This window comes from Oryctolagus cuniculus, chromosome 20 (genome assembly GCF_051225735.1).
Source record: "Oryctolagus cuniculus isolate XC-2025 breed Fujian yellow rabbit chromosome 20, ASM5122573v1, whole genome shotgun sequence".
Taxonomy (NCBI): domain Eukaryota; kingdom Metazoa; phylum Chordata; class Mammalia; order Lagomorpha; family Leporidae; genus Oryctolagus; species Oryctolagus cuniculus.
The window spans coordinates 47,594,116-47,615,041 of NC_142886.1; the positions used below are offsets into that span (position 1 = coordinate 47,594,116).

At 57.5% G+C, this 20,926-nt stretch overlaps 1 long non-coding RNA gene across 1 annotated transcript in view; it reads right to left on the reverse strand.

The window, feature by feature from the left end:
* LOC127487982 (uncharacterized) overlaps window positions 1-20,548 on the reverse strand; it is a 67,482-nt gene extending 46,934 nt beyond the window's left edge. Inside the window, exon 1 of the long non-coding RNA XR_016226820.1 lies at window positions 20,087-20,548. This is a non-coding gene — a long non-coding RNA (uncharacterized LOC127487982). The remainder of the gene's footprint in view (window positions 1-20,086) is intronic.
* Between the last annotated feature and the right edge of the window lie 378 nt (window positions 20,549-20,926).

The window sequence follows — 20,926 nt, forward strand, 5'->3', positions numbered from 1 at the left end:
AAATATTTTATGAGCAGAATATTTACATAGTTTCCAAACATCTCCCCACCAAGCATTTATTAATCACAAAAGGAGAAGGGAGGACCTTTACAGGGGAGAAACCTTGAATAAAAGCCAGGGATAGGACAAATAAAACCACGTGCCCCCCGGTCATCGGCGGATGTCTGTATCCCCCTCAGAGTCCAACGTGGAAGCCCTAACCCCAGCGTGACTGTTTGGAAGTTCAGCCTGAGAGGGGATAATAAAGGCTAACTGGGGTCATAAGGGTGGACCCAGTCCAGTAGGACGATGTCCTCCCAGGACGGGGAGAGACACCTGTGTCTCTTCCCCCCTTTCCAAGCTTGCCCAGAGAGGAGTCCACGTAAGCAGACCCGAGGAGGTGGCCATCTGCAAGCTAGGAAAATGCCCTCACCAGAAGTAAGATTGGCTGCCATCTCAGTGACGGACAAATAGCCGTCGTGGGGGCCCCATGCTCTCCTGTTAAGGCAGCCTGAGGAGGCTGACCCAGAACACAAAGGGAGCCCAGCATCCCTGCTGGGGCCTTTGGAACAAAGGCGCACGTCCGCATGTAATCCCTGGGAAACGTGGGCACCAAAAGCACTAGACGTTTTACAAACCAGCTTGTCTGTCAACTTCCGAAATGTCAATGAGAAGACCGTGAAAGTCAAAATGATGAGAACCCATTCCACTCTTCAGGAAACTAAAGGCACACAGCAGCTAAACACGGCCTGTGATCCAGGATTCTCGTGCTCCTGGGACACGGGCAAAACTAAAGGATTCTTCCTATGGCTGGGTGGTAATAATAGCCCAGCGATAATTTCTGATCTGACAAACGTCTCATGTTCATACAAGAACACATCCGTTCATTTTTCTTTCTTCCTTTTGGTGAAGGAATTACATCCTGAATTACTTGCCAGTGATAGGACGTAACAGCAGCAACCTACTCGCTGATGGTTCAAAGGTAATGCTCATACTACCCTGCCACTTTTCCATGAGTTTGAAATTATTTCCAAATAAAAAGACAAAGATAAATATCATATTCCTGGGAGAATTTTAGCCATCGAGTATTTGAACAAAACAAATGAGATGATTCTTATCCCGGTCATGTTAACTTCTATACTCTTAATCAATGCTAAACTGATGAATTTGGAGAGCACAGTGGGTTTGGATTAACCTAATCAGATGATGGATCCAACTGAAGCTACTCTTTCCACATCTGGTCTTCCTGTTCTTTTGAAACTTCTCAAAATGTACACTTAACTCACTTACTTTTAGAATGTTTTGTTTCCTACCAAATATAAATGATACTGTCAATTTTCCTTTAAATACAAATTTATCTACATCTCCCAAGTTCTTATGTTCAGTGATTTCACTGTAATTCTGTTCTGTATATTTTTTCTCCTATGATTTTCTACTTAACCCGTGAATTATTTAGAAGATTTATTTTATATTTAATGTTTCTACATGCATTAGAAATAATGTATTCTTCTTATGGACATTTCATTTTGTTTCACCTTGGTCAGAGGATATGGTTTGTATAATGGCTATTTTTTTGGAATGTACTGTGACTTAATGATCCAACACACTACAATTTTCTGTAAATAACCATTGCATGCTTTAAAATAATAAATATTCTCCAAAGAGGTTCTTTATACATTTTCTTCTGGATCAAGATTGTTTTTATTTATCTTTACTTATGAATGTTTACTTAGTCCATCCACTCGCAGAGCTGGATAATAAAACCTTCCATCACTGTTCCAAGTTGAAGCAGCTGCATCTTAGTGTTGTGAAAGCTGCTGTTCGTATTTCCAGGGTGTGTAGATACATATAAATTGAGGTTGTGTGTCCTCTTGATGGATTAATCTTCTTAACAGTATGAAATAGGCCTCTCTAAATATTATTTAATGCTATTCATATTAAATTATATTTTTTCTATTATTAAGAATGCCACACTAACTTCCTCTTAGTTCGTAAATGCCTAATATATCTTCTCTTTAGACGTTAATTTTCAAACGTCCTCTGAATTTTTATCTATTTTAACTGTTATAATCTTATAAATTTTAACGTAATCTGAAGTCACTATATTTTGCTTCTGAATTTAACCTATTCACATTTATTGTGATTGGTAATATGTATGTAGGTTTATTTGTACCCTTGTTCTTCCTTTTTCTTTGTTTTTCTCCTTTTATATCTTGTTGAATTGATCAAGTCTTATATTCCCTTCCATTTTCCACTACTAGTTAATCAGTGATGTGTTCCTTCATTCTAGAATTCTCTCTTACATTTTGCTCGCTTATTCTGCATCCCATTCCCTCCCTCTGTAATCTTTTTTCTTGATTTAGGTGTTTCCTCTAGCGACTATGCTGGGGAGAATTCAGAGGAGCATCTACTCTACATTCTGGTTCGTGCCATCCTCATCCTTACAGTTTGTCTGGTACACAATTGCATGTTCACAGTCATTCTCTCTCAGCTGCGAGGAGATGATTCCAGTCCCTCTGGCACACGCTGCTGCCCTGAGAATCTGACGATCTGACTGCTTCTCTGCTAAAAGCACTCCGTTCTATTCCTGGTGGCCTGGAGGATTCCTGCCTCAGTCCTCATACGCTTCGGTTTCATCCTAAAGTTTCCAAACGTGGGTTCAATGAGACTTTCTGCTCTCCTGAAAAACTCCTGGCTATTATTGCTTTAATACTGGTTCACCGCCATTGACTCCAGTCTCTTTTTTTTTTTTAACTTTTATTTAATGAATATAGATTTCCAAAGTACAGCTTATGGATTACATTGGCTTCCCCCCCACCATGACTTCCCTCCCACCCGCAACCCTCCCCTTTCCTGCTCTCTCCCCTTCCATTCTTATCAAGATTCATTTTCAATTTTCTTTATATACGGAAGATCAGTTTAGTATACATTAAGTAAAGATTTCAACAGTTTGCACCCACATAGAAACACAAAGGGAAAAATACTGTTTGAGTACTCATTATAGACTCCAGTCTCTTTCAACACATGTCGCAGCTGCCTTTGCTGTCGCCGATGTTTCTTCAATTCTGTTGTAGATTTTTCATTTCAATCATTCTCATCCTTGCTGCACTTAGGGCAGGGCTTCTACCTTCCATGTCCTAACTGGTATTTTTTTCACATTGACCATCAACCCCGTGTTTTCCATCCAGCTTGTCATAGGCTGCCACTCCTAATTCTGTCTTCAAACTCTCTTCAGTTTTCCTGTGTGTTTCCCATGCATTTAACAGCTTGTATCTCTAACTCTGTGTGCCAGAGATGACTCCATCAGTTTAGTGCTAATTCAGTGCTTACATTCTAGTCTTCCAATTTCTGTGCCCTTATCTCCATGGTGTCTGGTTGATCACACACATCGTGACTAGCCCCTATTTTTAATCAATTCTTTAAGACTTGTTTATTTATTTGAAAGGCAGAAATTATAGCGAGGCAGAGAGAGAGAGGTCTTCCATCCGCTGGTTCTCTTCCCAAATGGCCACAACAGCCAGAGCTGGGCCAATCTGAAGCCAGGAGCCAGGAGCTTCTTCTGGGTCTTCCAGGTAGGTTCAGGGGCCCAAGCAATTGGGTCATCTGTCACTGCTTTCCCAGGCCATAGCAGAGTTGGATCAGAAGTGGAGCAGCCGGGTCTCGAACTAGTGCCTATATGGGATGCTGGCACCATAAGCGGTGGCTTTACCAACACCACCACAGCGCCAACCCCTAATCTATTTTTGCCCTCAGCTGCAGAGAACTGTACCAACCATAGTCTTCATTTGAATGCACCTTGCTCTCCTGCATTTTTACAAGACACTAATTTTATTTTTTTTTCCTTCTCTCTTGATCTCAGCTCCACTTATCCACAGTTGTAACATGCAACATGTTAATTTGGGGGATCCGTGGCTGTGGCAGGGACTGGCCAGAAGCTCTCCACCCTGGTCTCTGCATTCTGAGACCCTCACTCTCCAGCCCCCTTTGCAGTTCAGTCAAGATCCTGTGACGCTAATGAGATTGAGTGGAAGCAGTGCAAGGATGAAACTGTATATACGGGGAAGAGGGTGTGCAGGGATGCCAGGCTGACAAGACAGGAGCTGCAGAGACCCTCTCTGGATTCTGCCTGCATGCCTGGCACCCATCCCCACCTCGTACAATGGCATCCCTCTGTACTGAGAAGTATGCCATTGTCAGAGGGCTGTCAATCAAAGCAGGACTGGCCACTTCATTTGTAGGGGCCTCTCATTAGGATCATTAAGGATATCAATATGGCAACAGCAGAGCATTAAACCAAGGGTGGAACCCTTCTCTGGGCAGGTCTGTGTGAGCCCGCAGGGAGACCACCCAGCAAAGTCACCCTCTCCCCCAGGACATAGATGGGTGGGAATCCTGGCACTGCTTTTCCTAGAAGGCCCAGTTGGTCTCTGTTATTTGGGTTCCCCAGAGAAGTCCCCAGTCAAAGTCTTTGACAAACCCAATCCATTTTCTTCCCATCAATTCTAGAAATCCCAACTCCATTTTCTCCCAACTAAGCCTTTGAATTTAGCATCCCTGGTGGTAAGAAACCATGAGTAACCCCACTTGAGTCCTGGGAATCTTAGATGTCCATTTGTGAAAGAGGAGTCGAGACACATTTGCAGGGACTCACACCTGGAGCTCACACCCCAGGGACTCACACCTCCTGGAACTCACACCCCCCAGGGACTCACACCTCCTGGAACTCACACCCCCCAGGGACTCACACCTCCTGGGACTCACACCTCCAGTGATTCACACTTCAGGGACTCACACCTCTAAGGACACTCACACCTCCACAGACTCACACCCCCCAGGGATTCACACCTCCTGGACCTCACACCCAGGGAATCATACCCCCAGGAGCTCACACCCAGGGACTCACATCTCCAGGGACTCATACCCCCAAGGACACTCACACATCCATGGACTCACACCTCCTGGAACTCACACCTCCAAGGACTCGCACCAGGACCTCACACCCCCAGGGACTCACACCTCCAGTGATTCACACTTCAGGGACTCACACCTCTAAGGACACTCACACCTCCACAGACTCACACCCCCCAGGGATTCACACCTCCTGGACCTCACACCCAGGGAATCACACCCCCAGGAGCTCACACCCAGGGACTCACATCTCCAGGGACTCATACCCCCAAGGACACTCACACCTCCTGGAACTTGCACCTCCAAGGACTCGCACCAGGACCTCACACCCCCAGGGACTCACACCCCCAGGGATTCACACCCCCAGGGACTCACAGCCCCTGGGACACTCTCACCCCCAGGGACACTCTCACCCCCAGGGACTCACACTCCTGGGACTCACGCCTCCAGGGACTCAAGTCACAGTTGACAGGAGAGAAATGAGCATGGAATGTGCAGACCACACCCATGCATGTGCTGGAAGGTGATTCGATGCCAGCCTTTCTGCCTCACTCCATCCCCTCCACCAGGCCGTCGACAGCAAAATGTCAGGCTGTCTGGCACTCAGAGAGAAGCATCACCCAGCTCAGAAAGAGACCTGGAAGTCACGTTTTCAAACACACCAGGTGCCGTGAACACCTGCCTTGAGTGGACTGGGACGTCTGCGAAGGAAGTGGGAAGGAGGAAGAGCCCTGGGTGAGGCTGGTGCACTTTGCGCCTACACCCCTCCCCGGGGGCCGACCAAGAGCATGCCCTTGGTGGGCGGTCTCTGGTGGTGAGTCCAGAGTAAGCCTCCTGCTTCGCAAGCCACAAGGACCAGACTCTACCTCTCTGGGCTCCCGGCAAGACAAAGGGTGGGCTCTATGGCCTGAACTCAGCCAATCAGCTCCTGCCTTGCAAGATCTGCCTCTTGGACCTCCACGTGTGAGAAGAGAGGAAGGGTTCTGCTACAGCTGCTGTGGCTAAAAGCTGGTGCTGGGGGCTCCTAAGCAGCTGCAAAGCTACACTTGCCTCTGTACTTCCCGATTCCTGAGCCCCTCTGCTTGGGTTCTCTTAGGTCTCGCTCGTTCCCAGCTCTGGGCTCGGGGCTTCCCGTCCATGCCAGGGGTTCCCCAACTCCCAACACACCAACACCCCGTGATACGGGGCCACCAACGCCCATGTGCTTAACGTTCACCGCCTCAGGCTTTATTTCCAGAGCAAGACCTCAAACTACTATGGGGAGTCAGGCTGTCCACCCTCCAGGAGAGAAAGCCTTCCGGAGCCAAGGCGAGGGAAACTTCCGGAAGGGCAGAAGGCGGGCATGGGGCAGGGCCTGCGCTTCAGGGCACTGGGTCGGGTCCCACGCGGGGAGAGCCTGGAGCCCCAGCAGACATGAGGGAGACGAGCTCCGTGGGTCCCACCGGAGGGAAAACGGCAGCTCCATCTTGCAGGGAAGAAACCAGGCTGCATGGAGGCCTGTGAATCGCCAAGAGGCAGGGAAGCTGGGAGCTGAGCCACAAGTCCAAGAGGCCACCATGCCCACTTGCGCAGCCCCAGGGCCGGTGTGCCCAGATGAAAGATAACCCTCGTTCATTCAGCAAGGCCGCGCGCCAGGTGCAGCCCTGGGTTTGTGCAGCGGCTCTGGGGCAGGAGAACAGTACATGGGCAGCTCATCCCTGCTCCACGCCCTGGGGGTCAGGTCTCCAACATGCTCAGCAGTCCCACATGACAGACGCCATTCCTATCCTATCCTGTCGACCTGGAAACAGGAGCACAGAGAGGGTGAGTGGCTCACCCACAGCCACACAGCCAGCCCTGGTGGCACCCGGGCAGGGAGCTGCCTCCCAGAGCTCGTGTCCAGGCCTTCCTGTCACCTCTGCACCTCCCTGGGACCCTGCCTCCCGCCTGGCCCTGCTCTGTCCATGGCCCCTGGATCACGGTCCTTTCTGGGTTGCTGCCTGCCCTGTCCACCCTGTCCACTGCTGTTCCCTGCAGTGACTGACCCCGGCTCTGCGGGCAGTGGACACTCGCTGCCCACCTGTGCAGTGGCCGTGCGTCAGCTCTCACATCCACCAGGTGAGGGGAAGATGTGCCTCCTCTCCAGGGCAGGGATGTAAGCTGGAGCCGGCCTCGGCCTCTCCATTCATACAATGTGCCACAAGGTACCAGCCTGCCGGCTCGGGGAGCCCAGCCATGGGAGGGTGAGCCTTGCCTGTGAGCTCACAGATCCCGTCTGGTATTTGTCCCCCAATTCCTGGAGCCTGAGCACCTGGGACAGAGCCATGCTTCGCTTCTCTACTGCTGGGCACGTAGCAAGTGCTCAAGAAACCACTGCCTGAGAAGCAAGGGCTCCGTTCCCTCTCCTCCTCTCAGCCTCAGTTTCTCCAGCTGGAATGTGGCTCAGTGGCCTTTTAAGGTCCAATTCAGCCAGCACCATGGCTCACTAGGCTAATCCTCCACCTGTGGCGCCAGCACACCGGGTTCTAGTCCTGGTTGGGGCACTGGATTCTGTCCCGGTTGCTCCTCTTCCAGTCCAGCTCTCTGCTGTGGCCCAGGAAGGCAGTGGAGGATGGCCCAAGTGCTTGGGCCCTGCACCCCATGGGAGACCAGGAGGAAGCACCTGGCTTTTGGCTTCGGATTGGTGCAGCTCTTGCTGTGGCGGCCTTTGGGGGGGGCGGTGAACCAACGGAAGGAAGACCTTTCTCTCTGTCTCTCTCACTGTCTAACTCTGCCTGTTAAAAATAAATAAATAAATAAAGTCCATCTCACTCTGACACCCTCTGGCCAAACTGCTGCAACCCAGTGAGAGCCCTGGGCTGGCTCCGGGGAAGGTGGTGAGAAGGCACCGGCTGCTGTTAGAGAGCCCAGGCCCCGGGTGTGGCCTCCCCAGCACCTGGCCTGGGGGTCTGGTCCTCCCTCCAGGAGCGGCCAGTCCATTAGGGCCTGATTGTTTCTGCCCTCCACCACATGAAGTGGCCACACGAGGAAGCAGTCAGGGAGGGGCAGTGGCCTTTACCTTAGGAGCAACCTGGTGAGGTCTGGCACAAGGAGCAGCGTGTTCTCCTGGCTTTCCTCCTTGCCCGGCGGCTAGCCGCCTTTCTTTAAAAAAAAAAAAAAAAAGGGAAAAAAAAAAAAAACACTCTTTGGGAACTACAGCAAACTAAAAATGCCAAGAATTAAAAATGCAAATTCATCCAAGATGTTTTCTGTCCAAGACGGCGATGGCCACATGGCTCGATATCATTTTAAATGTTAAAAAAAAAAAATGGGTAATTTTCAGTAGAAATCAAATTTGCCAGGGCTTGGGTTTAAACGAATCCCATATAGCACTCGGGCACCCGGCCAGAATTAACGAACAGCAATCCCTTCGGAAGGTTGTGTGCGATGAAAACAAGGCGAAAACACAAACTTCACTTAGGCGGCACCGGTCCTCAGGGGCCTGGAAAGTGCGGCCGGTGGCCCGAGCGAGGTCAGTGCGCTTCCTGCCCTCAGTTGTCCCATCTGCAGAACGGCCCCGAAAAAACCCCACCTGTGGCTATTCAGTAAGATTTGGAGCAATGTCGTGAAATGGTGTCACCTTCTACCACCGAAAAGGAAAGCTGGAGACAGCGATCTGAGAGAGGCAGGGGTTGGTTTTGGCTCCCGGTTCCGGAGCCCGAGGGCTTGGGGCCAGCGTCCTCTCAGCTTCTAGCAAGGGCCTCGTGCCGCTGCAAGTCCAGCAGAAGCAGGAGGCAGGCGCACGTGGAGGAGAGGAGAGGTCAGTGCAGCTGACCTCGTCCCCACAAGGACATCGGCCCTCTTACGGGCACGGCGCCGGCAGCCAGATTTCAACACATGTTCTGGTGGGAACAAACCACATCCAACCAGAGCAAACAGCAGTAAATATTTTCTCTGTAAGTGGTGAGCAAACATCTTGCCCACCAAGGACATCCCACTGACAGAAAGTGTTAGGGCCTGGGATTGAATCTCAATCACACTTCCCACCCCACCCGCTACCCACTGGCCTCTGACCGGCCCTGGGGCCATGGGCAAGGCACTAAGCCACTCCACACCTCAGTGTGTCCAGCTGTAAAATGGGGGGGACAGTGGAGTCAGCCACGGCTCTGCTGAGTGTGACCCCCACGAAGCTCTGAACGCCCCTTTCAGTCCCAGTCTGAGTGTCACTCAACCCAGCTGCTGCCTTAGGTGTCCCTTGGCCTGAAATGAGGCCCACATGTGGCCGACCCGAGCCAGGGGCCCTGCAAGCGTCAGCCTGCTTGCTTTGTCCTGGTCAGGACCCAGCTGGACACTCCACCTCCCCACTGTCCCCAAAGTCTCCCACCCCAACATCAGCCTTGCCCACTCCTGCACCTGGAACCTACCAGCCATCTCACCCAAAGCCAGGCCCAGCGGCCCCCTGCTCCTGGGCTGCACATCTGCCCCCCCACACGCCTCTGGGCCCCTTTCTTCGATCCTCCCCCCAGGTGTCCCCAGGGGTCTTGCTGCCCACTTGCTGAGACAGCAGCTCCTCCTCTCCTCGCTAGCCGGGCGGGCGCCAGTGCTGGCCTGTTCTGGTCCAACCCTGCTCCCCCCACTAAAGACCAGTGAGCTCCACGGGGGCAGGGTCTTCTTGGCCTGAGAGCCTTTGAAGGCCAAGGATCTCAGGAGGGGAGGGATCAGTGGTCAGCCCTGGGCCACCCACCGTGAGAACCTGCTTCCTGCCCTTAGGCTCGTCATTCCAGAGCGGCTGGACAGAGCAAGCTAGACCCATGGAGGGTCATCACAAGGCAGCTTCACTCTGTCCCCTCCTGTCCCTTTCAAATGAATTATGGGGAGGGATAGGCCTTGTCCCTCGACCATCTCAGGCCACACCACTCCACAGGTCACTCAGGCAAGAAATGGTCACCTTTTGTCACCTGTGTCACCGGTCACTTCAGCAACTAAAAGTGCCTCTGCAGCCCTGATCCTGTTTGGCCCAGTGGTGTTGACACCGCTTGGGATGCCTTGGTTCCCATGCCAAATCCACCTCCGGTTCCTGTTTCCTGCTATTTCATGCCCCAGGAGGCAGCAAGTGATGATGACCAGGTCCCTCAGACAGGATCCATCCAGCAGGTCCTGGTGTCCCGCCTGCAGGGGCGGACGTGGAGTGGCGCTCACCCAGTATGCCCCTGCCTGGCAGAGGAAGGGCCGGCAGCAGCTCCTCCCAAGCCTTGTCCTGCGCTCTGCACCCTCGCTGAGAGTGAGGAGGGTGAAAACCCAGATCCGTCTCCCTTGGGCTCAGCGGGACTCCCTGGGACTGAGTGCGTCTCCTGGGACTCCCTGGCAGACTGCTGCTTCTGGTGGAACTTCCAAGTCAGCCGCCTGCCACAGGTGTGTCTGGGCACTGCTATGCTCCTCAAAAACCAAAAATTAGCAGCCAAGAATCTCATGGCACCACCGGGGTGGAGGATGTGCACGCGCCCCAACGCCCCTCTGACCCCACGTTAGAAGCGCGTCCTCCATTGTATGCGGAAAGAGTTGTGATGGGCCGGCCCTGCAGCCCCTGCTCCCCACCCCCACCCCCACCCCCACCCCTGGAGGGTCTCTAAGCAACAGCAGTGGCTCCCGGGCACCACAGACACCCAGGGCTCTGTGTGCATTAGCTCCTCCGAGGCGGCCACGGTTGTTCCGCAGGTGAGGAAGCTGACGTCGTGGGAACACCGGTCCTGAAGTCACGTGTCTGACAAGGGGAGAGCTGGGATGGGAACCTGCAGCTGTGGGGGTCCCAGGCCCACACTCTTTCTCCTCCTCCAGCCCTGTCTCTGGGGAGAGGAGCAGCAGGCCAAGGGCACCTGCAGTGGACACCTGCTTTCCTGCAGGTGCATTCAAGTCCCCGCCAGGTCCAGGGGCGATGCCTCCCTGGTGGCCCTGCAGCAAGGAGGAACCACAGGCGACACGCCTGGCCCACTGAGCCTCCTGCTGTCCCCCTGTCCCCTACCCCAGCCCCACCACACACACCTGACCTTCTGCTGTCCCCCTGTCCCCTACCCCAGCCCCACCACACACACCTAGCCTCCTGCTGTCCCCCTGTCCCCTACCCCTGCCCCACCACACACACCTGGCCTCCTGCTGTCCCCCTGTCCCCTACCCCTGCCCCACCACACACACCTGGCCTCCTGCTGTCCCCCTGTCCCCTACCCCTGCCCCACCATACACACCTGGCCCACTGAGCCTCCTGCTGTCCCCCTGTCCCCTACCCCAGCCCCACCACACACACCTGGCCCACTGAGCCTCCTGCTGTCCCCCTATCCCCTACCCCAGCCCCACCACACACACCTGGCCTCCTGCTGTCCCCCTGTCCCCTACCCCTGCCCCACCACACACACCTGGCCTCCTGCTGTCCCCCTGTCCCCTACCCCAGCCCCACCACACACACCTGGCCCACTGAGCCTCCTGCTGTCCCCCTATCCCCTACCCCTGCCCCACCACACACACCTGGCCTCCTGCTGTCCCCCTGTCCCCTACCCCAGCCCCACCACACACACCTGACCTTCTGCTGTCCCCCTGTCCCCTACCCCAGCCCCACCACACACACCTGACCTTCTGCTGTCCCCCTGTCCCCTACCCCTGCCCCACCACACACACCTGGCCCACTGAGCCTCCTGCTGTCCCCCTGTCCCCTACCCCAGCCCCACCACACACACCTGACCTCCTGCTGTCCCCCTGTCCCCTACCCCAGCCCCACCACACACACCTGACCTCCTGCTGTCCCCCTGTCCCCTACCCCAGCCCCACCATACACACCTGGCCCACTGAGCCTCCTGCTGTCCCCCTGTCCCCTACCCCAGCCCCACCACACACACCTGACCTTCTGCTGTCCCCCTGTCCCCTACCCCAGCCCCACCACACACACCTGACCTTCTGCTGTCCCCCTGTCCCCTACCCCTGCCCCACCACACACACCTGGCCCACTGAGCCTCCTGCTGTCCCCCTGTCCCCTACCCCTGCTCCACCACACACACCTGGCCCACTGAGCCTCCTGCTGTCCCCCTGTCCCCTACCCCAGCCCCACCACACATATCTGCCATTCAGAGGACCTGCCTTCCCAGGGACTTCACCCTGCAGGTCCCTGGGGATACCAAGGACAACGTGTGGCCCCGGCCCCAAGGAGCCACACCCTATGGCCATGGTGTGAGTGGGGGAAAGGGTTGCACCGGGCACTGCTGGGCTGTAGGTTGTCCCGGCGGTTTCACAGCAAGAAGAGGCAGGAGCATGGGAGGGCAGGGCCGGAGCTTCCCCGGTAAAGGCAGGAAAGCATCTTCCGGAGGGAGGAACAGCGCTTCCCAAGACTGTCCCCAGAGGACGGGGAAGCCGGGCCCCGGGCGGGAGCAGAGGGGCCTCTGCCCCCAGAAAGCCCCTCCCACTCCAGCCCAAGCTGGAGCTCGCTGCGCTCTGGAAACAGCCTCGTGTTTCTTCCCAGGAGCAAAGCGGGGCTCCAGGGAAAGTCCCCAGTGTCCACCCACGGAAGGTCCGGCCAGGCTCGGTCTCTCTAGGCTGTGAGCACGGAGGTGGCACTGAGGGCTGTACGCAGAGAAATGGCACGGTCACAGCGCTCCTCAAAAGGGACACATCTAGGACACACCAGGTCCAGGAGGCTGAGCTGAGGAGGCTGTACCAGGTGGACCCAGGTAGAGATCTGGGAGCCAGAGACTGGGTGCAGCTGGGAGCAGTGGGCACCCCCGGACCCGCCCTGGCATCGGGACAAGCGTCCACTGCTTCTTGCTCCTCCGCCAGCCCCACCAGCCTTCACAACCGGAGGAGCCTCCCGGACCCTGAGCAGGTGGGTCACGGCCCTCAGCGGAGGCACCCGCCGTGACGTGCTCCTCTCCAGCCAGCGCTGACCAGAGGGACAATTCTCATTCACCGGTGGAATTCCTCGGGGAAGGTCTCTCACCCCACCAGGTGGCAGGCGCCCCGGATTTGTTGTCTGGTAGGCGGCCAGCCAATCCTCAGTTGGGTTGGTTGGTTGGTTGGTTGGTTGACTGGTTGGTCAGTTTGTTAGTTGTTACTGTGGTTGGTAAGTTAGTTGGTATGTTGGTTAGTTAGTACTTTGGTTGGTTGGTTGGTTGGTTGGTGAGCAGGTTGATTGGTTTGGCTAGTTTGTATGTTGGTTGATAGGATGGTTAATTAATTGGTCAGCTTGTTTGTTAGTCAGTAGGTTGGTTGGTAACTTGGGTGGTTGGGAGTTCATTTGTTGGTTGATTGGTTGATCAGTTCATGAGTTGGCTGGTCAGTGTGTCAGTTGGTAGATAAGTTGGTTGGCTGGTTTGCTCTAAATCACCCTTTTAGTACAGGGCTGTGTTTACAATGGGCCAGTAATGAGTACCGTTCAGCACCCTCATCCACCCATATTCTCATTTGATTTTTACAGCAGCTCGGTGGCCCAGGGAGCAGAACCTCTGGGTCATGGCTGAGGAAACCCTGGTTCAAGGAGGGATGGAAGTTTGCCCACAGTTCCACAGCCAGGAAGGAGAACGGGCATCCATGCCAGAAGCCCTCGTGCCCAGTCCAGTGTTCCTCCTTCTACTTGTGCACAATAAATCCTGGCATCCCACTGCAGATTCCTGGCCCACGACCAGCCCAAGTTCCAGGATCCCAGGTTCACTTAGGCCCAGCTGCCTTCTCTGCTACGGCTTTCTTACCTTGTAGGCTGCACTCCCCAAGACCCACTTGGAAGAACCGCATGGCAGGTGTGCAAGCCATCAGCCTCCCAAAGCACAGGAAAAGCAAACAGGCCATGGAAAATCCAGGAGTGGCTGCCAAGCCCACAGCCAGCAGGATGAAGGTGCAGTCCACAGCCCCTGGGGCCTGCCAAAGGGGGCCACACACGCAGCCTGGGGCCAAGGGTGGACCAGGATGAAGGCAGGAGGGGCAAGCATGTCTCCCCCCAGCCCTCCACAAAGGAAAGCCAGCCCAGTCCCTTATCACCATCTGCCAATAGCTCAAATTCCTCCCAGAACCCTGGAGGCCATACCTAGAGGGGCAGAGAGCTGGCTGTGAATTCAGCCAGACCAGTCCGCCTTCAAACCCAACAAGTCAGAGGCATAGCCAGGCCTAGAATCCCGAAGTCCCTGGACCCCTGCTCCTACCCCCATCCTGCGCCGAGGCCGTCAGTCCAGACCCGAGCGAGTGTGGCTATCCAAGGGCCCTTGCTTCTGATGAATGAGAGGAAACCCCTCGTGGCAACATCAAGCTGAAAAATGAGGGAAAATAGCATGTTTGTTCCCTATTACTAATTGTGCGGCCTTTGGGTTTTCTTAGTCTGTATTTTTGGTGCACTGGTTTCACATTAGGCTCGCCCCAGTCCACAAAGCTGCTCCACAGGCCAGGCTGGGCCGCATGAACGGTGCCCAAGACCACCAGTCTCAAATTGGTCTCCGTTGGCCACAAGCAGCTCCCCACAACCACCACCACCGCTACCACCACCACCTAGAAGAACCAACTGACCACTGCACTCCTCCTGGCTACAACATACCCACAGCGCGCACCACCAGCTGGGCCCCTGCAAAGGGGGAGAGGAACCACCACTTCGGTGAGTCCCAGACCCTGCTCTCTACCAACTGGCTGAGGGCCCTGACCCAGTCATTCACCCCCGTGACCAGCGTGGGAGTAACCCCACGTGCCCTCTGCAGCACATGGACCAGTCTAAGCACGGCCCCGGGGCCCAGCGGTCACGGTTGGCCACACTCCCGGGGCTCCCCAGGCTGGGTGCTTCTCCGTGCACTTTCTCACTTTCCCACGGTCATCTCGTGTGGCTCTCGCCACCTCCTTTGGTGGTCAGCTCAAACAGTACCCTCCCTGCTTGGGGGGAACTGAGACACAAAGCACTAAGTCCCTCGCCCAGGCTGTCACCACCGGTGAAAAAAGGATCCGAGACCTGAGCCCAGGCAGCAGCCGGGCGGTGACGGCCCGCTCTCGGCCACTGCACTAGAGGCCCACCGAAAGCCCGTCCGTGGTCAAGGTCACCACCACGAGGACGTTGGGCGCCCACTGCTGTGGGAGCCGTCAGGCACGCGGCCCGATTCGTGCGCAGGCTGTCTCCCTGGCGCGCTGCCTCGGAAGCAAGACCATCGGGGAAGAGGAAGAGAAACCTGACTCACAGAATCAACCTGAACAGCATGGTTTCCCGAAGTGCAAACAATCAACAAAGACCTCCAGTGATGCCCGCCCAGCCCAGCCACCCAGCGAGCAGAGCGCGCGCCCACACACGCGCCCACACACGCGCCTGCGCTCCCTCTGCCCCCTTCTCCCCAGCACACAGGCTCCGAACGCCCAGGCTGCACCCAGGAGGGGAAGCTCACACGCTCCGGTCTGTTGCAAGATCAACCCAAAGCTCCCGCCAGCCCGTCTCCAACAGCCTGTGAGTGTGTGTGCTGCACGCGTGTGGGTGTGCCTGGGGAGGACGCGAGTGCGTGTGATCCACTGTTGCGTGGGTGCACACATGGCCGTTTTTGTCAATGCGTGAGTGTGCGCATCAGTGCCGACACCAAGGGGAAGAGGGGAAGGGAACCCCAACACAGGATGGGGAGCACCGCTTGCCCAACCCCCTGCCTTCCCAGCATGCCCTGTTTCTCATGCCTTGGAGGCCTGGGCAGCCGAGGGCACAGCCCAGTCTAGCGCTCTTCCAGCTGAGGACTTGAGGCCTGGGGGCAGGGAGAAGCGGATGGTTTGGGTTTAGGTTCCGTGGCTCCTATCGGCAGCTGGATGTTTGGATGTAACCTGTTCTCGGGACTTCCTGAAAAATGAGCTCCCAGTCCTCTGGGGCTCTGCAGCTGTGGTCAGCTCAGGCCGAGCCCTCCCGAGACCCTGAGCCTATGAGGGGGTGGGGAGGCAGGTCCCTGTGCACAACACTGGGCCTGCATTCCTGGTCCTCCGGCTCCTGCCCTGTCCCTGCCAGCCCCAAGTCCAGGCCTCATCTCCAGGAGGCCACCACCAGGGTCTTGGGGTCCTTCAGAGGAAGACCAGAGGCCACATGGGAGACGCAGGGACACAGGACCTCTGAGACGGCCCTGCGGTGCCCCTCTCTGGCCCTGCTCACTCGCCCACTCCATTTCCACTTTGCCACCCTGATTCTGTCTTTGCACGTCTTTCCCTGTGTGTCTACCTCTTCCTCTCTTTGAGAGCGTCTCTGCTCTCTCCGCGCCTTGTCATCCTGGCTCCTCCTGTTGGATTTCTCTCTGCCTTGTCTCTGGCTCTGGTTCTGGCTTTCTGCCTGTACGTCTCAAGTCTCCCTTCTCTGCAGTGGTCTCTCACGGGTTCCTGTCTCCACCACAACAGGATGACAATCCCACAGCAAAGATTCAATTCCAGGCTGGTTCCCCTCCTAGCCCTTGGGTTGGATTCCCCTTCAAAGGAATAGTGTCACCATTAAGGATGGAGGAGCCGGGGCCAGGGAGGCCGGCTGAGCGAGGCAGTGGAACGCCCCTCCTCTTTACGTCCAACTCATCAGCCCACTCCTCCTTTTCCCCAGCAAAGCATCCTAAAATGACCACAGAAAGGCCCCGCCTCAGCACCTCTCTCCCCCCCAGGCTCCCAGCACCTCTCCTTGGCTGCATGGTCTGGGTGCTTCTGAGAGTGAGTGAGGAAGGCACCGCCCAGGAAGGCAGGAGTGTGGCCCAAGTCAGAAGTCCAGGCCTTTTGGTCAGCAGTAGTCCAGGTCGGTGGGCGTGGTGGGTAGCATCAGCGGCAGGTGCTCTGCGGGAGGGGGCCGGGGACCCACCCCCCGCCTCCATCTGAGCCAGCTGCAGGTCCTAGTTTGGGGAGCATACGTGACGATGGTCGCAGCTCCGTGTGCGTGAGAAGTTCCCGGGAGGGTAAAGGACTCCCCTACAAGAGTGAGAACAAGGCAGACACCAGTGGCGACCTTTGCCATACCCAGCAGTAGCAGCTGAGCCCGGCTCTTCCGCCTGCGGGGCAGCGCCCCGTCTCCCTGTGAGCCCACTTTTCCGCAGGGAGGTGGACCCCCTGTCACCAGCACAGCCTCCCGCCCACCCTCTGCGCTCCAGCTAAAAACAGGTCCTGTCTCCGCCACGGGTTTCTGGGGCCCTGCATCCAGGGTACCAGTCTCCTCTCCAGGCGAGAACCCGAGAGCCAGGGCCAACAGTTACAAAACAGGCTCCCTGGAAGGACGCCCGGAGGGGGTGGGGAAGGAGCTCTGCAGTCAGACTGGGACAGCGTTTCCCGGGAGGAGCCAGCAAGACTCCACATGATTTCAATCAAGGGAGGACACTGGCTGCTAGCGACGGCGCCCCCAGCAGAGCCAGACGCGCGGCCCGAGGTGTGTGCAAGGTCTCTCCCAGGTGCCACCGACTCGCCACCTGACAAAGCGCCTCCTGCGGCCGTCACCATCGCTCAGACCACTCGACCAGGAGCACAGTTTGCCACGTATGTCACAGCCCTCCATGAGCGACACCCAGTGATAGCATAGCAGGGGCCCTAAGCTCCGCCTGGGCTGCGGCTCCCGGAGGGACCCTTCACGGTGTTGCGCAGGAAGTAACCGAGTGGCCCTGTTTGTGCACCGTGGGGAATGTGTTTCCAGAGGGAACTCCCGGCAGGAAATCAAACCAACGCCTCTTGCAGCCACGGGGAGGGCTCGGAGGCCACCGCCCTGCACGCCGTGGGGAGCTGTCCTCCAGGCCTCAGCCCCGTGGCCTCTGTCCCAAAACCCTGCAGCAGAGAGAGGACTCCACAGGCGTGGCCTGGGAGCACACAGCCGGGGCCCAGCACAGACCAGGCCGGCGGCTCACGCCACGGCCACGGCCACGGCCACGGCGGTTCCCACAGGAGCCCTGATCAAGTCCCCTCGGCCTCCTTTAGCGCCCGTCACCCCTGCTGGGTGCGCTCTCCCTGGGGCGGGGCAGGTCCATGCTCACACCCTGGGGCCATTCTTGCCGAACCCCCAGGGTGAGAGCCCGTGCAACGCCGTTGTACACGCCGTTGTACACGTACACCTGGACCCCGCCTGCCCCTAGTCCCCGGTCACACCCCGCTGGGCAGGTCCCCAGAGAGTCCAGCTGTGGGCACTCCGTGGCACGTGTCAGCAGCCACCCTTCTGTCTGAACACCGAGGGTGCGGCTCACTCACATCCTGCCCTGGACCTGGAGGCGGGAGCCTGGCCTGTGTCCTTTCTCTGCCCTCCGGTCACACCGAAGGGCCCTGTGCTGTTGGTGGACCACACGGTCCCAGGCTCCTTCCACTGTAAAACCTCGGAGAGCCCCCTAGGAATCCGGCTCCCAGAGGGGCCCAGTTAAAAACTCAGGCTCTGGGTTCCAGTCCCAGCTTCCTGCTGGTGCGCACCGTGGGGGGGGGGGGGCAGCCGGTGTGGCTCTAGCACTAGAGTCCCTGCCACCCCCGTGGGAGACCTGCACGGAGTTCTGGGCTCCTGGCTTCAGCCTGGCCCCGCCCCAGCCGCTGTGGGCATGTGGGGAGCAAAGCAGCAGAGGAGACATGAATAAAAACGAACAACTCGGGAAGCTCCGAGCATCGCGGCGCCCGCTCTCCACCAACGCCTTTCCCGGAGCATTTCCGCTCCATGCAGCAGAAGAGACGCATGTCCCTGATTTCCAGGGCCCCCGGCCCGTTGGCTCCCCGCTCCGCCCTGCGTCGTTCCACTCCGAGACGAGCCAGGCCATAGTGGTCAGGGCACGTCAGTGGGAACCACGTGGGGCCTGAGGTTTAGGACCAGAGCCCTTCCCCTGGTCGGGGGACTGAACACAGGCACAAGCAGCCTTGCCAGGCCAGGCACAGGTCAGCACTTGGGCCTGGAAAGCCGCAGCAGCCTGCTGTGATGGGGGAGGGGGCGTGGGGGCCTGAGGGTCAAAGGGCAGGCTGCTCACACACCCGAGTGCCTGCAGAGGCAGCCGAGAGCATGGCCTTCAGAAGGTTCAGTTAAAGGAGAGAGTGGCCGGGAGGCCGACTGCAAGGCCGCGGCAAGGGACGAGTGGCCCCATTTAACAGATGAGAAGACTGAGGCATGAAGAGTTTCAGCAACCAGAGAAGGTCCCACTGGGGTCGTGCTGCCGCTTCCCAGGGGCTCCACCACCTAGGCACCATAACTGCGGTCTGTGGGAACCCCACAAACCTAAACAAGGAGCTCACGATTGCCCACTGCCCCCCAAACCCAACCCCCTCCTCCAGCTGCACATAATCTGGGAGCTCCTTGGAGGGAGGGCTGGATTATCGGAGTGTGGGGCGGGTAATGGAGGACAGGCAGCTGCTGGATGAAGAAATCCCTCCTTGTGGGGCTGGGGGCTGCGGCAGCATCGCGACCCTCCTCTCCTACAGAGGAGCCCGGGAGGCAGGCTCTGTGTCTCCCACCAAACCTCGCTTCAGAACCGCAGGACAAATCGCTCGTCGGGGTGGGGAGCTGGAAACCAGGGCTGGGCCAGCTTAGCCGGACCCCGGGGGCAGAGCCCGGAAGTGCTGCTTTCCGTCTCAGAAAATCCAGCCCCCATCAGCGGCTGCAGAGTGACTGCCCTTGGAGCAACAGAAGGCCAAGGTGCGCCTCTCTCCGTCTACGGTTCCTAGGGAGGAATAAACTGTCCTGAGCGTGACGCTGACCAACAGCTGTGCCCGGGCGCCCTGAGGAAGCCCCTCAGGGAAGCAACCACAGGGGACGGGGGTGGCTCCTCCGACCCGCTGAAGCCACGTGGTCTGCGTGGAAGCCCCGCGCCCTCCGGATCCCTTCCTGCCCAGCCTCCTTGCAAGCACAGCTTTTCCCTCCTTCGTCTTTCCCCTCTCCGGCCCCTTCTTCCCAGCCCACGGCTCCGGCTCCAGCTCCGGCTCCAGCTCCGGCTCCGGCTCCGGCTCCACCGTGATGGCAGCAGAGTCCACCCGGCCGCCCCGCCTCTGGGCTCAGCCCCCTCCCAGCCGCCTGAATGAGCCTTGTCACCCATACATCCAGTCGCATCCCACCCACGCCTCCTCAGCACCTTCCAGACCCCCAGGGCCGCCCGCTCTCAGCCCCTCAGCTCCAGCCCCTGCTGCTGCAGCGTCTCCCCCGGACGGTGCACAGGTGACTGGAGCCCACGCGGCCAGGGCCTGCGCGGGTGCTGCGAGCTCACTGCCCTCACCCCTGCCTCTGCCCTTCAGCCTTCAGGCTCTCTCCTGGTTGCCCCCACCGACCACCTCTCACCCGGCCCCCGGCCCCTCGTTCACGCACCTCTCCTCAGCCTCAGGGGTTCGCACCGTGGGACTGCCTTCCTCGCCTGGCTGCTGTTCCTGCACCCAGGATTCAGACACGCAAGCGCCCTCCGTCCTGTGGCTCTGCCAGCCCTGGGGCCTTGGACTTCTCTGCCCCCAGAGAAAGCAGGGGCAGTGGCGCTTCCGTTCCCAAGAGCCCCAGTTTCTCCCCAGCATCCCGCTGGGGAGTGCTAGTCACGTGCTACGCCTTGGTGCCGGGGATTCTGGGAAATGTAGTTCTTCCACGGATAGCCTCGTCTGATCCATCACAACACACAGTGGGTGGACAGCAGCCTCCCCAAATGCACCAGGCCGGCTTCACACGCCACGGCAAAGCCCTGCCCGATGACCGACCTCCCTCCCTGGCCCACCCAGCTCCCAAAACGTGAGCTGCAGCGAGGCAAGAGCAGACCCAGCGCCTGTGCCACACAGTGAGGGCGCGGAGGCTCCGAGAAGGGCGGGACTTGCCGAAAGCCACGGGTGAGGAAGTGTCACAGCCAGGAGCCAAGCCCAGCTGTCAGTCCGCAGGCCTCTCCCGCGCCCCAGCTGTCCCGTCAACGACGTCCACTAGAATGGCACAGCAGTGATAGCCAGCTGAGCGACGATCTGATTTGCTGTTTTAATGCCGAAGCCGCTGAGTGCAGGATGGCTTGTTTCTCCCTTGCTTGCTGTGGCAGCTGGGAACTCAGAGCCAGACGTCCAGCAAACGTAAAAGACCCAGGCAGCAGCTCCGGACCGATGTCACCGCCGCTCTCGTTCTCTCCTGTTTCTCTGCTCTCCCTCCCCTGGTCACCTCGCTCGCTGAGTCTCTTCTCTTGCA